Source organism: Stegodyphus dumicola, chromosome 2 (genome assembly GCF_044657685.1).
Source record: "Stegodyphus dumicola isolate Sdum_Otavi_A_Nest chromosome 2, ASM4465768v1".
NCBI lineage: Eukaryota > Metazoa > Arthropoda > Arachnida > Araneae > Eresidae > Stegodyphus > Stegodyphus dumicola.
In genome coordinates this window covers 261577966-261596470 of record NC_140769.1, presented here as the reverse complement: position 1 = coordinate 261596470, position 18505 = coordinate 261577966, and the positions used below count along the sequence as shown (strand labels likewise).

General features: G+C 35.7%; 1 protein-coding gene across 4 annotated transcripts in view; it reads left to right on the top strand.

Annotated features, from left to right (window-relative positions):
- LOC118194527 (exonuclease GOR-like) overlaps positions 1–18505 on the top strand; it is a 119819-nt gene that overhangs the window by 78322 nt on the left and 22992 nt on the right. Inside the window, exon 1 of one of the 4 annotated variants that reach the window (XM_035365669.2) lies at positions 17505–17639. The exons of the other annotated variants lie outside the window; for them this stretch is intronic. The gene's annotated coding sequence lies outside the window, so the exon portion shown is untranslated. Of the gene's footprint in view, positions 1–17504; positions 17640–18505 lie in introns of those variants that run through there. 4 annotated transcript variants of the gene reach the window in all.

Below are 18505 nucleotides of genomic sequence, written 5' to 3'. Positions count from 1 at the left end.
AATGAAGCTTTTGGTCTCCCAGTGAAGAAATACCTTCACGAAAATAAGTTGCCACTCAAGGTTTTGCTTGTCTTTGATAATGCTCCTGCACATTCTCCAGGGCTGGAAGATGATTTGCTGGAGGAATTTCCGTTCAAAACAGTCGAGTTTCTTCCTCCCAATTCCACCCCACTTCTCTCCAGCCAATAGACCAACAAGTTATTGCCAACTTTAAGAAGCTGTACACGGAGGTCTTGTTTCAAAGGTGGTTTGCTGTGTGGTACCCAGGCTTTGCTGTTGGCCCGCTACATCACATTCATTTGGTTTTTCTACACCTTACCCCTCTTAAAAACAAAATCTCGTAGATTTTCTGATTGGTAGGCAAGCAACGGCTTGATTTTACAACCTCCACTTGCGTTGGCTCAAAACAAGAGGGAAAGCTTATCTTTCATCAAAACAAAGCAAGCGAAAATACAAGCCAGGTCCTCAGAGAATTTTGGAAAGGATCACTTCAACATCCTAAATTGTTTAAACCTCACTGATAAGAAGTCTGAGTGAAGACCGTGAATTCATCATGGAAAAAACTGTGGCTTCAGAGTATTCCTGACTTAGGTTTGGATCCTCAACCTGTGGACAACACAGTGCAGCTAGTTGAAAAAATTGTATCTCTGGGGAAAAGTGCGGGTCTGGATGTGGATGTGGATGGTGCTGATCTGAATGAGTTAGGGGAGGAGCATAGTGAAGAACTTACAACGGACGAACTTAAAAGAACTTCGCAAGGAGCAGCAGCAAGAGGTGGTAGAAGAGCTTTCGTTAAGGGAGGAAGAAACAGGACATGAGTTCTCTCTCTTCCAGTAAGATTACAGACGTGTTGGCAAAGCGGGAACAAGTGAAAACTTTCTTTGAAGAAAATCACCCTAATAAAGCAATGTGTGGACGCACCATGAATTTGTGTAATGACAATGTAGTATCGCATTTTAGAGGCATCTTAACAAGGAGACAGATGCAAGTGTTATTAGATAACGTTTTGGTAAAGCAACCTGCAACTAAAAAAAAAGTTAAGTGATTCTGACCCAGAACCTGCTTGCAGTGGATTAAAATTCTCAAGAAGAGAGAGAGCCTTCCTGAATCAGAGGGGGACACTCCTTCCCCACAGTGAACCGTTTCATCTTCCCCACATCCCTATCGCCAGTCAGGACTCTTCATAAACTGAGGTTATATTATTTATCAGTGTTATTTATCAGGAAAATTGATTTTTCTGTTGATGTTTTTTGGTGTGCGAACGGATTAACTGGATTTCCATTATTTTCGTTGGAGAAGTTTGTTTCTAGATACGAGAAATTCTCTATACGAGCTCAATGCTGGAACAAATTAAACTCGTTTCTCGAGGTTCCACTGTATTTTCTCCCTCCTTTCTGCATGCTATCGTGGTGGAACGTCAGCGCACTCGGCACGTATTCGAGAGGTCCAGGCGAGGGATTGCTCATTTTTCACAGCTCCTGCTTTAAGTAACCAATTGTCTCTACAAAAGCGCCCGAACTAGAAGTGACGATTCTTCACCACCAGGAATTGGCGACTGGGCCTTCGTGGTGTAACGGTAGCACACTCGGCGCGTATTCGAGAGGTCCAGGTTCGAGTACCGGCGAGGGCCTTGCTCATTTTGCATATGTCTCCTGCATCGAAAATCCTAATGTCTCTACAAGTGCAATTAAAAAAAATTTTATTCAAAATACATAAAAAAAAAATGAAAAGCTGTTCAAAGGAAAATATATTCCTTTCTTATTAAAAGCAAGATTTATGAAATGTTTGAATGAATGTGTTCAATATATGGATTATGTATGAATGCATTAAATCTATGGATATTCGAAAGAATTGGAGTTGTATTTCATACTTTGCGGGTTTGTCATTTGGCATTCTATACATTGCCCAAGAAACGTATGGAATGTTAATTGTTTCATACATTGCCAACTAGTTTTCGGCATTTTGTAAAATGCCTGGGTGTTCCATAGAATGCCGTCTTTCATAAATTGCCAGTAGCCAAAAGTTGCTATAAACTAAAATAAAACGGAAGATTGTTTATCCAAAAAACTTCAGGGCTATCTGCTTGAAGAGAGGGACGCTTTCGTGGAGGATATTCTTAGGAAAACTGCCTCTTTTATTTGTATTAAAACATGCAGATAAGTAGAATTGCCCGAGAACTATAAAGCTATTTTAACCCTCCAGGTGGACAAGAGTTTGGCCCGATATCCTAAAGTTTCCAAAACGACTATAGAAAGTGATATATTTTTATTATAATTCCAAACTGACTACGAAACCTTGTACCTTGACTCGTTTTCTTCAAATATATATGTTGGGTATTCTATAGAATGGCTGCTTTCACACATTGGCGGTAACAAAAATACTACCTTAATTGCTTGGACATATTTCAAGATTCATATCTGTATACTGAAAGATATCATGAGAAATATTCTTGGAAGCATATATATATATATTTATACAGCGTGTTTCAAAAAGAATATACGTATTTTGAATGCATATATTTAATAAACTGTATGACATATGAATATGAAACTTTACACACATATGTACAAACATCTCAAGTTCAGATTAGAGGTTCAATATGTCCTTCATCAGCGGCATGAACAATATTACATCGAATTCCTCTCAGGCAAGCATGTCCTTCGTTACGATGTTATGACGGTTCTTGACCTCTTCCAGGTTCTGTGGGAGTGGTGGTACATAAACGCTGTCTTTAATGAAACTCACGGGAAGACGTCACAGGGTGTAAAATCCGGTGAGAGTGGAGGCCAGCTAAGTCGCCAGCTCCTTGACGACCAATCCAGCGGTTCGGTAGAGTTTCATTCAGATAATCGCGCACTTGGTGACACCAGTGAGGGGGGGGCCACGTCTTCTTGAAAAATGAAGTTGTCTTCGTGCAGCTTCGGAAACAACCAGCTTTGTAACAAAGCGAGATACTGCAGACCGTTAACCGTGTTTTCATCAACATGCCACCCCAAACACAGACACTGCCTCTTCCATATCCATCTCTTTCACGGATTTTTGACGGATGATAACAAGTTCTAGGTTCTCTCCATATCAAATAACGCCTACTATCGCTTTCTAGACTAAACCTGGACTCATTCGTAAAGAGAACCGCCCTCCATTGATCAGGCGTCCAGTGGACATGTTGTCGTACCCACTGAAAACGGTCCTTCCTATGGCGCGACGTGAGCGGCACACAAATGGCTGGTTGCCTCGCATACAGACCACCTTCGTAAAGCCTTCTACGCACAGTTGACGTTGACACAAAACTTCCGGTGGCTGCACCAAGGGAGGATCTAAGAAGAGTCCGAGTAGCGGTTCTATTCCTGCGGGCACGTAATATCAAATATCGGTCATCGGCGCTCGTCGTAGCAGTTGGCCGTCCTTGGATGAACATCCTAGATGCCAAATCTGTGGTTTGAAATTGCCTCCAAAGTCTATGAATCACAGAAGGACTTACATTTAGCCCATCTGGCCACTTCTGTTTCACTTTGTCCTGAATCAAGTCTTCCAATGGCTCTCCATCGCAGTTCTGCAGGCAAATGATGCCTGAAGGTCATTGTTACGAATTGGCTATCTCAGATTTCTGATGCCACTGTCACAGTGAAATATGTGGGCTTGCTCTCAAACATGGACTTTTATGCTCCTCGCAGATGACGTATTCCGAAAGCAGAGCCACTAATTTGCATATCGCAGTTTTACTCAGCTACTCTTACTTGGCAACATATTCAAATTTTACACGGTTTGGCTTATTTTTGAGATTTTTCCTCAATTTATGATAACCAGTGTATATATATATAGTATAGTAATATTGAGTATATTATCTTCTAATATAAAGTTAGTAAAATGTATCTGAATTAAGTAAGCCAGAAGCATTGAAATTGAATCCCAAAAATAATATTTTTAAAAGGAACTTGAATTTTAATCATGAAAAATAGAAATGGAAACTTTTAAAAATGAAAATTAATAAACTAAGTAATTATCGTCATTGATCGGAATTGGTTGACTTTTCAAGAGGGACAACTCCCGTTCAATTAATGATTAATAAATGCGAAGGTGTTTCGTCTTTTACTCAAGTAAAAAGTATAATGCCAAACTGGCAATTCGAGTACAAAATTTGTAAATTGAGTCGAGGCCTCATGCAGATGGCGGGCCGCGAGTTTGCGACGGCTAAATTAAACTACAAGAAACAGAGAAAAAAAAATTAAACTGTATATTAACAGGGTGGAAAAACTTCTAAAAAAATTTGATAATGTTGCGAACGATTCCGCTTATAAATGTCGAGGAAATGCTTTGCTAACTTTGACATTTGCAGAAAACAGTTGGTGGAATTTATGTTGACGTAAATGGCAAGTGTCAGATATGCGCGAGTAAACATGCGTTTTGCCTTACGTATGTTGATTTCTCGATACCTGGTTTGAGAATTTAAAAAATTGAATGATATATCGCTAATTAACTCGTAGGAGTAACGCTAGAAATATGCTACTCTTCCACATTTAGAAAACTCCACTCGCATTTAAAAATGTATTTTATAAATTCTTTTTTTAAATGTATCTGTTATAAAATCTTACCATTTTCACAGTATATGAAATAAAGTCCTCATTCACCTTTAAAATAAGCAAATGAAAAAAGATTAATTGATTTAAAGATTCTGTAATTTGTTAAATTCGCTTAAGTATGACTTCAAGCAGAATGGCAAGCTTCTTTCCGTTCTTTCTTGGGCAACATATGATTTTTTTGTGGAACCCTGGAAACATGTTTCATCACGTCACACCATTTTTCTTTCTCTTATAGATTTCACCACTATTGATTTTCTTTTATTTAGTTATGTACACTTTCTTATTATAAATAAATATTTGCGAAGAAATTAAGCTTATTGTAGAAGTCGTCTGCTAATTTTCAAATGTTATTTCCCTCTTTTAAAGATGGATTCTGCATTTTAATATTTTAATATATTAATATTTTAATATTCTAATATATAATAATTTAATATATAATTCATTGCATTAATCTCATTTTTGCTTTTCGATCTACTATATAAAATAATACAGTATAAGTTTTGACTAGCGTTAACAGTTATTTGCAGAGAAATCTACTATGTCATTATGTAAAAACACCCTGTTTATTAGACTTTTTGTATATTTCTTTCATTTCATCTGTATCTTAATTTTGTTTAATTTTTTCATATATTTTTTTATTTTTTATTATTTTTAAGTATTGTTTCGTAAGAATACTATATTTATTTCTGAAATCAGTTGTAATTAATTGTATATCAACTCGTCGGAGAATGATGTCATATTACTGAACTTCTTTAAGATTTAAATTAAAATTTTATAAAATTCAATAGAAAATTTTAAATTGGAATAGGAATTTTGTTCAGAAATGCGAAACGCGATCCTCATCAATTGTTGGTGGTTGTATGGAGAGATTCCAGTTCCCCTTGATAAATCGGGATCATTCTATGGAGTAAGCAATGATTCTCTTGTTTAAGTTTTTCAGTTTTAGCATTTTAATTAACAAATCCAGCTTAATTAATTAAATTCCAGTTTTGAATTTCCACAACAGTACACATTTATCATCTAAATTTCACTTCACATTTCCTTGGGAATCATTTTTCATTTATGTGTGTGTGTATTTTTTGTATTTTATGAACTTATCAGGTTCAATGTTCCGTCTTACTTTCTTCGGGAACATGCAAGGACCTGACTCGGAACAGAGAGCTTACTAAAGCTATGTTCAATAACTGTGGGAAGTAGACAGCATACACAAGAAGGGTATACAAAACCCTTTATTTTTCTCTATTTACAATAATTTCCGTACTTCGGAATACAAAGACCCACTACTTGTGGTCTAAACGTAAAAATATAAAAATAAAACTAAACTCTTAACTTTGAAATAATAAACGTGGAAGATTGGCCTTATATTAACAGGAAGCCGTATGTAGTACAGAGAACTGTGAACACTACAATACGTTTAAAGTTATCAAGAGGATTAAACCTCTGGCCTGGAAGGCAACCAGCAACTGAGTAAAACTTCTAAGGTAAGCGGCCTGCTTCGACTAACTGCTTCCTCTCTCTCGCTTGGCAAAAAGCCACAACTTAAATACTTGGCGTTCGCCAGACAAATTTTGCATAAATACGTTAACGCTTATAATTCTGGCCGGAAGTAGAAAATAAGAAGTGATAGTAAAGATTTAAAATAAAATAAACGTAAGTAAAACTTAAGATCCTTACATACTTCCCGCCAGAGTTAATTAGTTTGAAACTGAGGTCTAAAACGACCTTGTTGAAAACTTTTAGTTCTAGAATCTAACGCGAGGCCAATCTTTTACAAACATTTCTGACTAGAACTAGAAATTAAAAAAAAAAAAGAAATTTGTGTTTACAATAGCAGCTCCCAGGACACGCAATTTTTTCATCTGTACTGCATCTAAACAGGAGCTTTTATTCAAATCTGGTTCCTTCCAGAGATCTGGAAGGAAAACTAGTTTAATGAAATGTTACACAATGAAATGGGAAGTAACATGCATAATTATATTTCTCTTAACATTCTTATTTCATTCATGACTATTTTAACTATCTCTCCCCGTGCTCTCTGACATGTGTTGTAAAAGAACACCAAACACGAATGTGTTTATGTATACGTGTTCAACACTTCCTCCTACAATCAAAACACTAACGTGTTAAAATTCAACATACCAAGACCTCTTAACACACCCTAACTTCAACTCTAAACCCTGAGGTGCTATTCTGAAAGTGGCTAACTCTGAAGTGTAGCGTCAGAGAGCCTAACTACATTCATTCAACCTTTAACACATATTCACCCTGATTTGGTCTTTTTACAGTCACACAAATAAAAAAAAAAATAAAAAAAAAAAAAAAATTAACATTACTTTCACTTTTACCATATCAATCACAGTATTTCTTAACATTTGAAATAACAGTTCACATTGTATATAAGAACATATTAACATGCCGTTAATTTTACGCATTTGACAACATACATTAGTAGTACATTCTTAACTTCTATTCTTTTCAAAGCAAGTGCCAATTCTTTCTACACTGAAATACTAGATTTCAAGTGCCAATTCTTTCTACACTGAAATACTAGATTAGAAGTCTTTCAGACTAAAACTTCTTTCTTGCCAGAATGTTTTAAATAAAATTTATACAATAACTTCTACAATATTTAAGTATTTACACATCGCTATTATACATCAACTTTAGTTTTACGCGCGAGTAATTGAAAAACATAATACCAAAATCGGTAACAACTCATTTCTCGCCCTTTTGGCGATAAAGGTAGACCTCGCATGAGGTAAAACTTCTTGAAATCTGCCACTTGCAGTAAGAATGAAAGATTAACTTAAGTTTGCAAAGTAACATAAAATTTTACTTATCTTTGTGATATTCGGACATTCTTTTCTGAGCCCAGTCCTGGAAGGTAGTGCAGATTCTCGTTTGATTTATCCTCCTTCTTGTGCGGGCTCGCCCTTCAGTGCCTTCCTCTAGAAGCTTTCTTTTTTCTCCAGTTCGGTCACCCTTGAATACCTTCTTTTTCGCCTCTGCCTGTGGTCTTGGCCGTTTGATGGCAGCTGGTCTTGGCGGAACCGGGAAACTTCTTTCGCGTTCCTGCTTGGACCTCGTTGCTGGCTGTTCAAATTTTCCTTGTAACTTTTCCTCCGCCGCTGGTGGCCCTTCCGCAGTTCGGCGACATTTGCTGCGGAGAGTCCTGTCGGATGAGTAGATCTTCCGTTTTAGAGCCGGGTTATAGTTGCCGTCATTTCTCCTGGCTCTCTTTGCATACGTCGTCCTTCTCCCTTCTTCATTCTGGGGGTGTTCGTGAGCTCTCTTTTCTGGACGGTGGAACGGCTTCTTTTTTCTGTTACCTTTAATTTTCCCGCGGGGAAACTTTCTTTTCACTTGCTCCTGCCTCTTAATGGCTTGCTCTTGTACTTGTCGTTGTTCCACCTCTGGAGCTTGTGCCTGCCGTGTCTGCCGTGCCGGATCCTGCAAAAGATCTGTAAATATTTGCATTTTATTACGATCATAGTAGGGTTTGATTTGATCAATGTTTGCGGAGCAGGTTTCACCATTCCTGGCTTTTAAACACTACTACAGCGTGAGTTATTTTTTCTATGACATATGGTCCTTCAAATCGTGGAAAAAATTTGGCAGTTTTATCTTCTGGTGCTGAAGAAAGTGAATGCTTAATTTTTAATACTTCATCCCCTACTTTATAAGTTACTCCCCGTCGTTTCAACTCATAATACAGCTTTTGTTTTCTCTGTGCTACTTCAGTATTCTTCTTTGCTTCCTTAATTAGTTTTTCTATCTCACCCATTTTAAATTCTGGGGCTCTTTGTTGCACATAAAATAATTTATCTAACGGCGTTATAATCTTTCTGCCTAAAAATAACTCAGCAGGAGTTTTGCCCGTTGTATCATGTTTTGCGGTCCTAAGGGCGAATTCATTGACATAGTTATCCCAGCTTTTATGAAACTTTTTAACATAACTACGGATAATTTTCACTATATTTCTATTGACCTGTTCCACTATATTTGATTGCGGCCGATACGGGACCATTTTTAAATGACGTATGCCCAGTTTTTGGCACATGTCTTCAAATACATTACTTACAAATTGAGGACCATTATCCGATATAACTTTTAGGGGCGCCCCGTATTTTAAAATATATTTATTTAAAATAGAATCAGTAACTAATTTCGCGGAGGCTCGTTTTAAGGGAACAATTTCGGTCCACTTACTAAAATGATCAACCATAACAAGGAGATAGCGACTTTTATTTAACTGAGTTTTTGGGAAAGGGCCCAATAAATCGATGCCAATTATTTCATTTGGAAATTCGGATTTAATACTATTTAGAAACCCGGCCTGGCGGAAATTAATATAATTAACTGCTTGACATGTTGGGCAGGACTGGACATACGCCCTTGTTAACTTTTGCAGTTCAGGAAAGTAGACTGCCTCGCGTACGCGTTGGATAGTTTTTCGAATACCAGCATGAGAAGCTAAAGGGCTGTCATGGAGCTCCTGCAGGATATTTAATCTAAGACTAGCTGGGATAACAGGTCGAAATTCGTTGTTGGAATTCGTAGTTTTTGTATAGAATAATAGACCATTTATTAGTTCGTAATGGGCCGCCCTATTTCTTATCGCCACAATATCTTGGTGGCTAAAATTTTCAGGATCCTTTAAATACTCATAAATGCTTCCAAACTCAGGATCCTTACCCAGTTCGGTTATTACAGTTTCTCGGGAATTTATTGTACATGCTGTGAGCATTGCCACCTTTACCGTATTACCTTCTTCATCTATTTTAATTCTGGATAGGGCATCTGCTACGATATTTTCCTTTCCGGGGGTATGCTTGATTACCAGATTATAATCTTGTAGCTTGAGTGCCCATCTTATTAACCTTGGGGATAAGTTTTTCCCTGAGTACAATGTAGTTACCGCCGCATGATCAGAGTACACTGTTATTGGCGCCTTATAGACTCGGAAATAGACTCGGAACTTTTGCACTGCTAACAGAACTGCAAGTGCCTCTCTCTCGGTCGCGGAATAGTTTCTTTGTGTTTGATTTAAAGTTCGGCTAAAAAATGCCACGGGCTGCTGATTTTGCGAAAGTACCGCTCCTACCGCATAATCCGAAGCATCCGCTGAAATTTCTAAATTCTCATCCTTTTCAGGAAATTTCAACACAGGGGCTTGCGTTAATGCTTGTTTTAATTTTTCGAAAGCACTATTGGCTTCGGCCGTCCACGAGAATCTTGCCTTTTTCCTTTTTAATTTTAACAATGGTTCAGCGATAGCCGCAAAATCTTTTATAAAGGACCTATAATATGAACAAAGTCCTAGAAAAGAAGAGAGCTTCTTCGCCGTGTTTGGAGTCGGATACTTTATTACAGCGATTATTTTTGATTCATCTGTCTCGATTCCTTTCTGAGATATTTTGTAACCTAAATATTTTAATTCAGGGGCTGCAAATTTGCACTTTTCAACATTAACTTTTAGACCGGCCTCATTTAATAAAGAAAACACCTGTCTTAAATCCTGTACATGTTGGTCGAGATTATCACTAGTAATAATGATATCGTCTAAATAGATAAACGTGGACTTTCCAAAAACAGGCCTTAACACAATGTCCATACATCGCTGAAATGTTGCCGGTGCCCCTGAAAGGCCAAACGGCATACGCAGAAATGCATAAGTGCCAGACTTGGTTATAAAAGCAGTCTTAGGCACGTCCTCAGGCCTAACCGCTATTTGAAAATAACCAGTCGTTAAGTCTAAAGTCGTCATATATTTGGTGGATGTTATGTTCCTTAGAATTTCTTCAATAATAGGTAACGGATATACCGGATATTTAGTTATGGAGTTTAATTTACGGTAGTCAATTGCGAATCTCCACCTTTTTGGATGTGTCAAAGGATAGTCATTATTTTTCTTACATAAAACCACCGGGCTAGCATAACTACTTGAGATGGGCGTTATGATCTTTTTACGTAGCATATCGGTGATATGCCATTCTATAATTTTTTCCTTATTCTTATCATACCGGTATGCTTTGTGGCGAACTGGCATTGAATCTCCGGTGTCAATACTATGGTTAGTAACCTGAGTAAATCCTGGAATATCACTAAATAACGAAGCAAATTCACTTACCACTTGTCGGATTCTTCGTTGCTCGTCATTAGGCAGGTGGTCAAGGTTTAACATCGGCGGTTCAGCCGTTTCTTCTCGAACTGGTTTCATTGTCAGCTTAAGGGACGCTTCATTAAAATCTGGCGTTGCTTGTGCCTCTGAAAGAAAATCTGTTCCTAAAATAATATGTGCTTGCAGATTCTTTACTATGAAAAACATAACCTTTACTTGTTCGTCCTTGATACGGACATACAGCGGTAATTTACCTATACACTTACATCGTTCTCCTTGCGCCGCTAACACTGTCGTATTATCCGAATTATATATGCGGTATTTCCGAAAATACTTCCTAAAAAAATCTTCTGCCACACAGGAACACTGCGCGCCTGTATCCAGGTGTGCGGTGGGTGGGATATTATTCACCAACACTTCAATCTTCGGAAGAGTCAAATTTTTCACCATTACTGTATTTAACTTGAAGGAAGAGGGGTTTTCGTGGCCTTCGGATTTCCGCACCCTCCCGTCAGCAGAAGTCCGTTTTAGTTTAAATTATTTTTCATTTCCGTGCTTTCCTTCTTTTTCCACTGGCCTTGAGACTTTTTTCCTGGATTGCTATTGAACTGTCGACGTTCGCCGGCTGTTTTTGAATGCTCGGGTTTCCTTGCCCACTGATTCGCTTTGCTTCCGTAGCCGTGTGCTTGAGTTTGCTGTAGTCTTGGCGCACCAAATTGGTTTCGCTGTTGATATTGGCGTCTTCTTTCAATGTCCGCCGTTCTTCTACTTTCAAACTTTCGCTTTTCTCTCAATACTGATGATAGTCGCATACGTGTTTAGTGGTCCAATGTACCATTTGTTATCGAGTGGCACCACAGCCAGAACACAGGGTCTGACAGTCTAAGGAGCGATCAGATGGAACAGATGCTCACTGTTATTCGTGCTGTGAGGTACTGTCGCTGCTTGTAGGTACAGTGACATTTGGCAGGCGATCGTACTGCTTATGCAGGAAGGTCGTTCAAGCTATATTTTCCACCAGAACAACGCCTTGCCACATACAGCACGACTTTCCAGAAAATGTCTTCAACGCGTTAACGTCCTCGACTGGCTTGCCAGGTATCTAGACGTGTCGCCTACCGAACATGTTTGGGACATGTCGGGCAGGTAGATTCAGCAGTGGTACAAATACGTCCCAACTCGCTGACCAGTTGTTCCATTTATGGCACAATCTACCATTTATGGCAACATAATGGACTCCTTGCCCAACTGAGTATCGGCTTGTATAGTTGGCAAGGAGTGGTTTTACCACACACTTATCTTCCTATTCTTTGTATTGTTACTAATAAATAAAGTGGGTTTTTTTCTTCGCCCAAGTTTTTGATCATTTGTTTACTATTCTAACTTCTACCGAGTACCCTTAACTACTGCTGACTTTCATAGTTGTGGCTTAGTTCTTTCTGAGTGCAAATATTTTTTTGGAAATAAAGTGTATATCTCCTCAACTAATTGTATTATTAATTGCATCAGTTAGAAGTATTGTTAACGTGATTTAGGAATCCTCTCTTTTTGAAAATAATTTCATTGGAGTCTGAAAAGTTTAGAAAACTTACGTTTCTATGCTGCACACTAAAGACTATTTTAAACCAAGACATATAAGATGGCATCATGTGAAATAAACTTTTCTTTAAAACAGATAAAATAGTTAAAAGTATTTATTACTCTTTTTTTTAAGTAAGCTTTTTCTTAACTCATGAAATAATTAATGAACTAAAAATTAGAAAAAATATTTGATCATATAGTTTAATAACAATAATGAAATAAATAATTCCCTTTACAGAATTTATCAGCAATTTTATATCACGAGTAATAAAAGCACGAGGGCCAAATGAGCAAGATATATTCATTTATATAATATAAAATAAACTTCTTTTAAAAACAGATAAAATAATCAATGAACTAAGAAGAAAAATGAAAATACTAAAATGTTTTTAAAAAATAAGCTTTTATTTAAAACTCATAAAATAATTAATGAACTATGAGAATGAATGAGAAAAAATAATCGATTATGTAATTTAATGGGAACAAAAGATTAAATAATTATCTTTAAAGAATTCATCTACAATTTTATATCACGAATAATAAAATCTTAGTGACCGAAATAACAAAATCTATTCATTTAATTGTATTGTCAAAAGTATAAAACTACTACCTTTATAAATTTATAAAGGGCGCCGCACACTTTTATTATTTGTGGTATAAAACTGTAGATGAATTCTGTGAAGAGAATTGTTTAACCTACAGTTCCCATTAACTTACATGATAATTTTTTTTCTCATTCTATTTCATTAATTATTTTATAAGTTTTAAATAAAAGCTTCTTAATTGTTTTTTAGCCCAAAAGGGCTATTAATTTCGTTTTGGCATTTTGCGGTTTCACTATAAATGTCTGTCCACTTTTTCAAATTGTTGCCACCAAATGTTATCGCCCTGTGTTATATTTAAAGAAATTAAATAATGAAGAATCTGCCTAAATGTAAGTATGTTTCTCGCATTGTGATAAAACAACGTACCTAGAGCCATCGAATTTTGAATAATGTAATCCTCCAGCGAATATCAGCATCTGGAAGCTTTAATGTGGAATTTGTTTTATGATATATTTCATATTTTGTCAGACGTTAAAAAATTGTTGATTAAGAAGCTCATTGATTTCAAAGCGAGGAATGGCAACATTGTACGGGCGAAAAAAAAAATATCTCCATCGCGCTACACTGTGTATCGGAAATTCTAAAGATATGCTCATTTTAAAATTATTCTGCGATATTGCTGTTGAATTGAATTTTATGGTTTAAGTGCGAAGAACATAATATTTAATAAATAAAGGTAACACACAAAATGTTAAAAAAAACGCCCCTTTGGACGTAATTTAAAATCTGAAACCTCTCAGATTTTCTTTAATTATTAAACTTATTATGTTTCATCTATTAGAGTTAAAGGGTATCTTTCTACCAAATGGAAGTTAATTTATTAATAATTTCGTTCATTATCTTTTATCTCTTTTAAGTTAATAATTTCTATTTCTAGCTGATTGGAAATCACGAAAACCAAAAAGAACTTAGTTAAATTTCTTCCCTTGATAAAGAGCTTCGCGGAATCAATCTTTATTTTTTCTTTTAACAAATAAAACACTGTTAGATTGATTTTGATTTTTGAAAATTTTTAGGATTATATTTTTAATGACTGAATTAATTTAGTCTTCTTTAACGATTATTTTTTTCACAGATCAATTTCTTTTAATCATTTGCTAATAAACTCTGTTTTTTTTTTTTTTTTTTTTTTTTTTTTTTTTCCCAAATATTTTTTTATTTTTGAGATAAATGCGAAAATATCTGTACTTGAAGTGATAAAAATCATGTGACTTAAGACATCATAACCTTGAACAGTAATATGTCTGCAAGCAACATGATAGCCGGAAAAAAAATGTCATTGTATTTCAATGATGCCCTTCTGCTTGAGACTGTGGCATATTTTTTAAACAAATTTAGAAACAATACAATAATAACGTTAATAATAATAAAATACAATAATAACGTTTTCATAATTTTTGTTTTAAAAGGAGGCGATTTATAACCAGTAAAAAATTCAAAATTTTATATCCGATACATTTTTAGATGTTGAAATTTTTAAATTATGGAACATAACTATGTAAGGAATTATCTGCTTTCCTACTGCGTGCCCACCAACGGCTGAGCGGTAGAGCAACCGAACGCTGGTAGTTGGTCCGGGGTTCGAATTCCTATGAACGGGCTGGCTGCATGGCCGTTTTCGTGGTTTCTCCATGTGTAACGTGTCCTTAGAAAGTGCCTCCACGAAGGCATCCTTCCCCTTAGGCAGAAATCCCTCGAGTGCTTTTCCATATGTTTAATTATGGTTAATCTTAACCAACCATGCTTTACTTAGTGAATCTTAGTTGGAAGTACATGTCTATGAACATTCTTTAAGAAAATAAAGCATACAGGTACACATTTTCAATACACGGTGTAAAACGTTTACACTTTTTATTAATAAAACGTAATGGACTGACGATCCAAAACTTGACCGCTTCGTTATAATATGGTCATTTATCATGTGTAGTTATGTTACTTCAATGCACACTAGTAAACAGCCGTATTTATTGTTCATATCCTTTGCAGCTTTGGTGTGAACAATGCAAAGCCCTTATCACACAAATATGTTCAAGCAACCAAACATTTCGTGCTTCCAGCCCTGAACAAGGAGATGCCTATTTTTTTAACTCATTTCAATGCCCGTCCCATTCCCCAGTTTTCATTTCGGAAGACAGGCCCAGCGGTAAAGTCTCTGAACACTGGTAGTTCAGTCCGAGGTTCGTATCCAGCGAACGGGCTGGCTGCATGGGCGTTTTCGTGGTTTTCCCCTTGTGTAACGTGTATACGAGCCAGTTTCCGTTAGGAAATCCTCCACGAAGGTATCCCTCCCCTTACGCAGATAGCCCTCGAGGCTTTGCCATAATCACACACACACACATTTCGGAAGACATCAGGTTTATTTCCTATCATTATTTTACCTCTATAAAAATAAAAGAATACTTGCTTCTAAAATAGAATACAGTCAGAAGTCTTTAATCCGGACTCGTCGGGACTTCGACGAGTCCGGATTATAGATTTTTCCGGATTATAGATCATCAGTTTAAATCTGGTGAGATGGCATGCAGAAATTATAAAATTAAAAATATGAAACCGTAATTTATGAAATAAAAAGCTATTATGATCTGAAGATAATCAATGAAGAGTATCAAATCGTCAATGAAGATGATGATATCGATGAATATGATATCGTCAATGAAGAGTATCAAAATTTACCAAAAAAAAGGCTTAATATTTATTTGTTTACTTTATTAACCATTTCTTTCAACGCGCGCATGCGTAAAGCGCGTAAAGCATACATTACGCATAGTCGAAATTAGAAAATTGCAACCAGAAAACTATTTTGATGTGTATTACTGATATTTAAAATGACGAGGAAATTGATTTAAATTATATCGGAGTACATCGAAATGAAACACTACATTTAGTGAGGAATTATAAGCGGAATAAAATAAAAACATCTGCCCTGAACATGAGGATAGTGCTGACAGATCAACTTCCAGTTCATTGCACGCCGCGACGTCCCCCCCCCGCAGAGCAGCGTGAAATTGATAAACAGATTTCGGAATGGTTAGAGAAACACTTTCTGTCACTTTCTTCATGCCTTTATCCAATTTTTGCGGCAATTCCACTTTTTGTTTGATGGACATCGAAACATGTTTCGCTTTGTAGATCCTTTGGCAGTTCCAGAATCGGAAATTCTATTTGACATAATCGAAAGTTCAAGCTTACTTTTTATAAAATTGCTCTAACAGTCTGCAAAAAATAATAAGCCGGATCCAATTCGAAGATTAAGGAACAACGGAATCTGCAACATTAACTGAAGTAGATAATTAGATAATTTTAGCTTAGCTTATACCATCCGTTATACATTAAACGCGCATGCGCAGAAAGTTTGTAGCTTTGAAGTCCGGATTATAGATCATTCCGGATTATGGACGTCCGGATTAAAGACATCTATTGTAGTTCGAAACAGACGAAAGAAAAAAAAACTTTTCTCGCGGAAAAATTGCTTTCGAGTTTGCTATTTTGGACCATTTAATGATTAAATTGGATATCCTGTTTTTTCTTTCTTGTAAGAAGTAAAGGAAGAATAGTAATCGCGAAAATTTTCAGGTATTATATTTCAACGAAAATATCCATTTTGACTGCTTTCGAATCCATTAGAGCGATGCTTTCGCGTGACATCTGCTCAAACGAACAGAATAAAGGACTCTTTCCCCAAAACAGGTTTGTAAAATGGATTCGGAAAAAGATTATTTTTTATGACGTCTGTGCGTATGTTGCATAACTCAAAAACAAGTAGCATCAGAACGTTGAAATTTTCGTGTAAGCGTAGTTGTGCACCTCCCTTTTTGGCTACAATTGGCTGCACCAGAATCATGTATATATATCCACTTTGTTACCCTGCTCGGTGAACTCAGTTTTTTTATTCTTATATGTTTCTAAACTATGCATTTTTTGCTTTAAAAGTGATTGAATGATATTGTTTTTCTGTTCCGGTTAAGGTTTTTATGCCTCAAATGAATCTGCATGCAATAGTTCTAGAATTATCAACGATATTCTTATAACGATTATATATCAATAAAAAATCTAATGGTGTACACATCAGATTTTTTTATGTTAGCTTCAAAATGCTCGTTGAAATATTGTTATTACACCCAGTTTCCAATATTGAAAGCCATTCTCTGTGTGATGCTCAGATAACAAATGACACTGCCATGTTAAACTGCTATATAACTTCAAGAATATCGTATTTTTATTAGCGTATATTTTATATTGCATGTTTGGACTGCGCAATGAATTAACCCTTGTATACTTAAGATACAATAACATGCCGAACAAATATTAATTTAGAAGTCAAACAACAAAAATCAGCGATATATTTTCAAATTTTTACAGGACTAGTTTCGATGGTTAATTTGAAAATATAACGCTGATTTTTGTTGTTTAACTTCTAAATTAATAACCCTTGTATAGTTTGGCGTTTTCTAAAATTCGTTACTTCAGTGTGAAATAACAATAAATATGAAAAAACGGGAAATGGGACAGCTGGCGAACATTTCAAACCAAGACATGTCATCTATTGAGCAAATTCGAATAGATAAAAAAAGTAAGATAAATTGAGATAAGTGGCTTCTAAGCGGTTTAGTTTAGAGCTGAGTTTGATCTTATAAAATTCAACTAAATTTAAATATCAATATTAGAATAGCATTAATATCAGTTTAATTGATTTTGTATTCATTTTTCATTCGTCACTTTCATTCGAAAAGTGCAAGTGATGTCAGGAGTTATGTAAGTGATTTTTGATACATGTCTTATGATATTAGATGTATTTGCTCAATTTGCGTAATGAAACATCCTTTAGAGGAGTAGCAATATTACTTCCATCTAAACAATGGCATATTTGAGAGCTATTGCTATATTTTCTTAACAATGATTAGTGAAATTATACTACTAATAATATTTTGAATAAAACTCCTTGTTACTCAATAAAAAAATTGGCGATAAAAATGTCTAAATTAAAAAAGTCTTTAAACGATAAGTCGATAAAAAAGTCTTTCTAGTTTGGGAAGGGGGTAATAATGCTGCGTTAAGCCATCAAGGCATTTATAATCCACGTGGCTTTACAAATAGCCAGTTTTAAGTGTTACCATTCCCCGTGACATAAGATCTTTATCTTTCAAATTATAACTGTAGTTGTTTAACCGGACGATATAAATGAATTTCTGAATAATTTATTTCTTCATTTTTAAGCGATACATCTAAATACATTTAATATAGTAATAATAAAATGGACTGGTAATTTTTATGAATTTATGCATCATTATTCTGTTAACACGAAATTTTCTAATACCACTTACGTACTTTGAAATAGACATTTAGGTAACAATAAATTATTATTGTCCAGAAGGACTATTAATTTCGCTTTGGTATTTTGCGTCGATTCACTACAAACCTTGTTTTACTTTTCAAATTGTTGCCACCGAAAATTATCGCTCTGTGTTATATTTAAACAAATTAAATAATGAAGAATCTGCATAAATGTATGTATGCTTCTTGTACTGTGATAAAACAATGGTACATAGAGCCATCCAATTTTGAATAACGTAATCCTATTGCGAATATGGGCATGTGGAAGCCCAAATTTGAAATTTGGA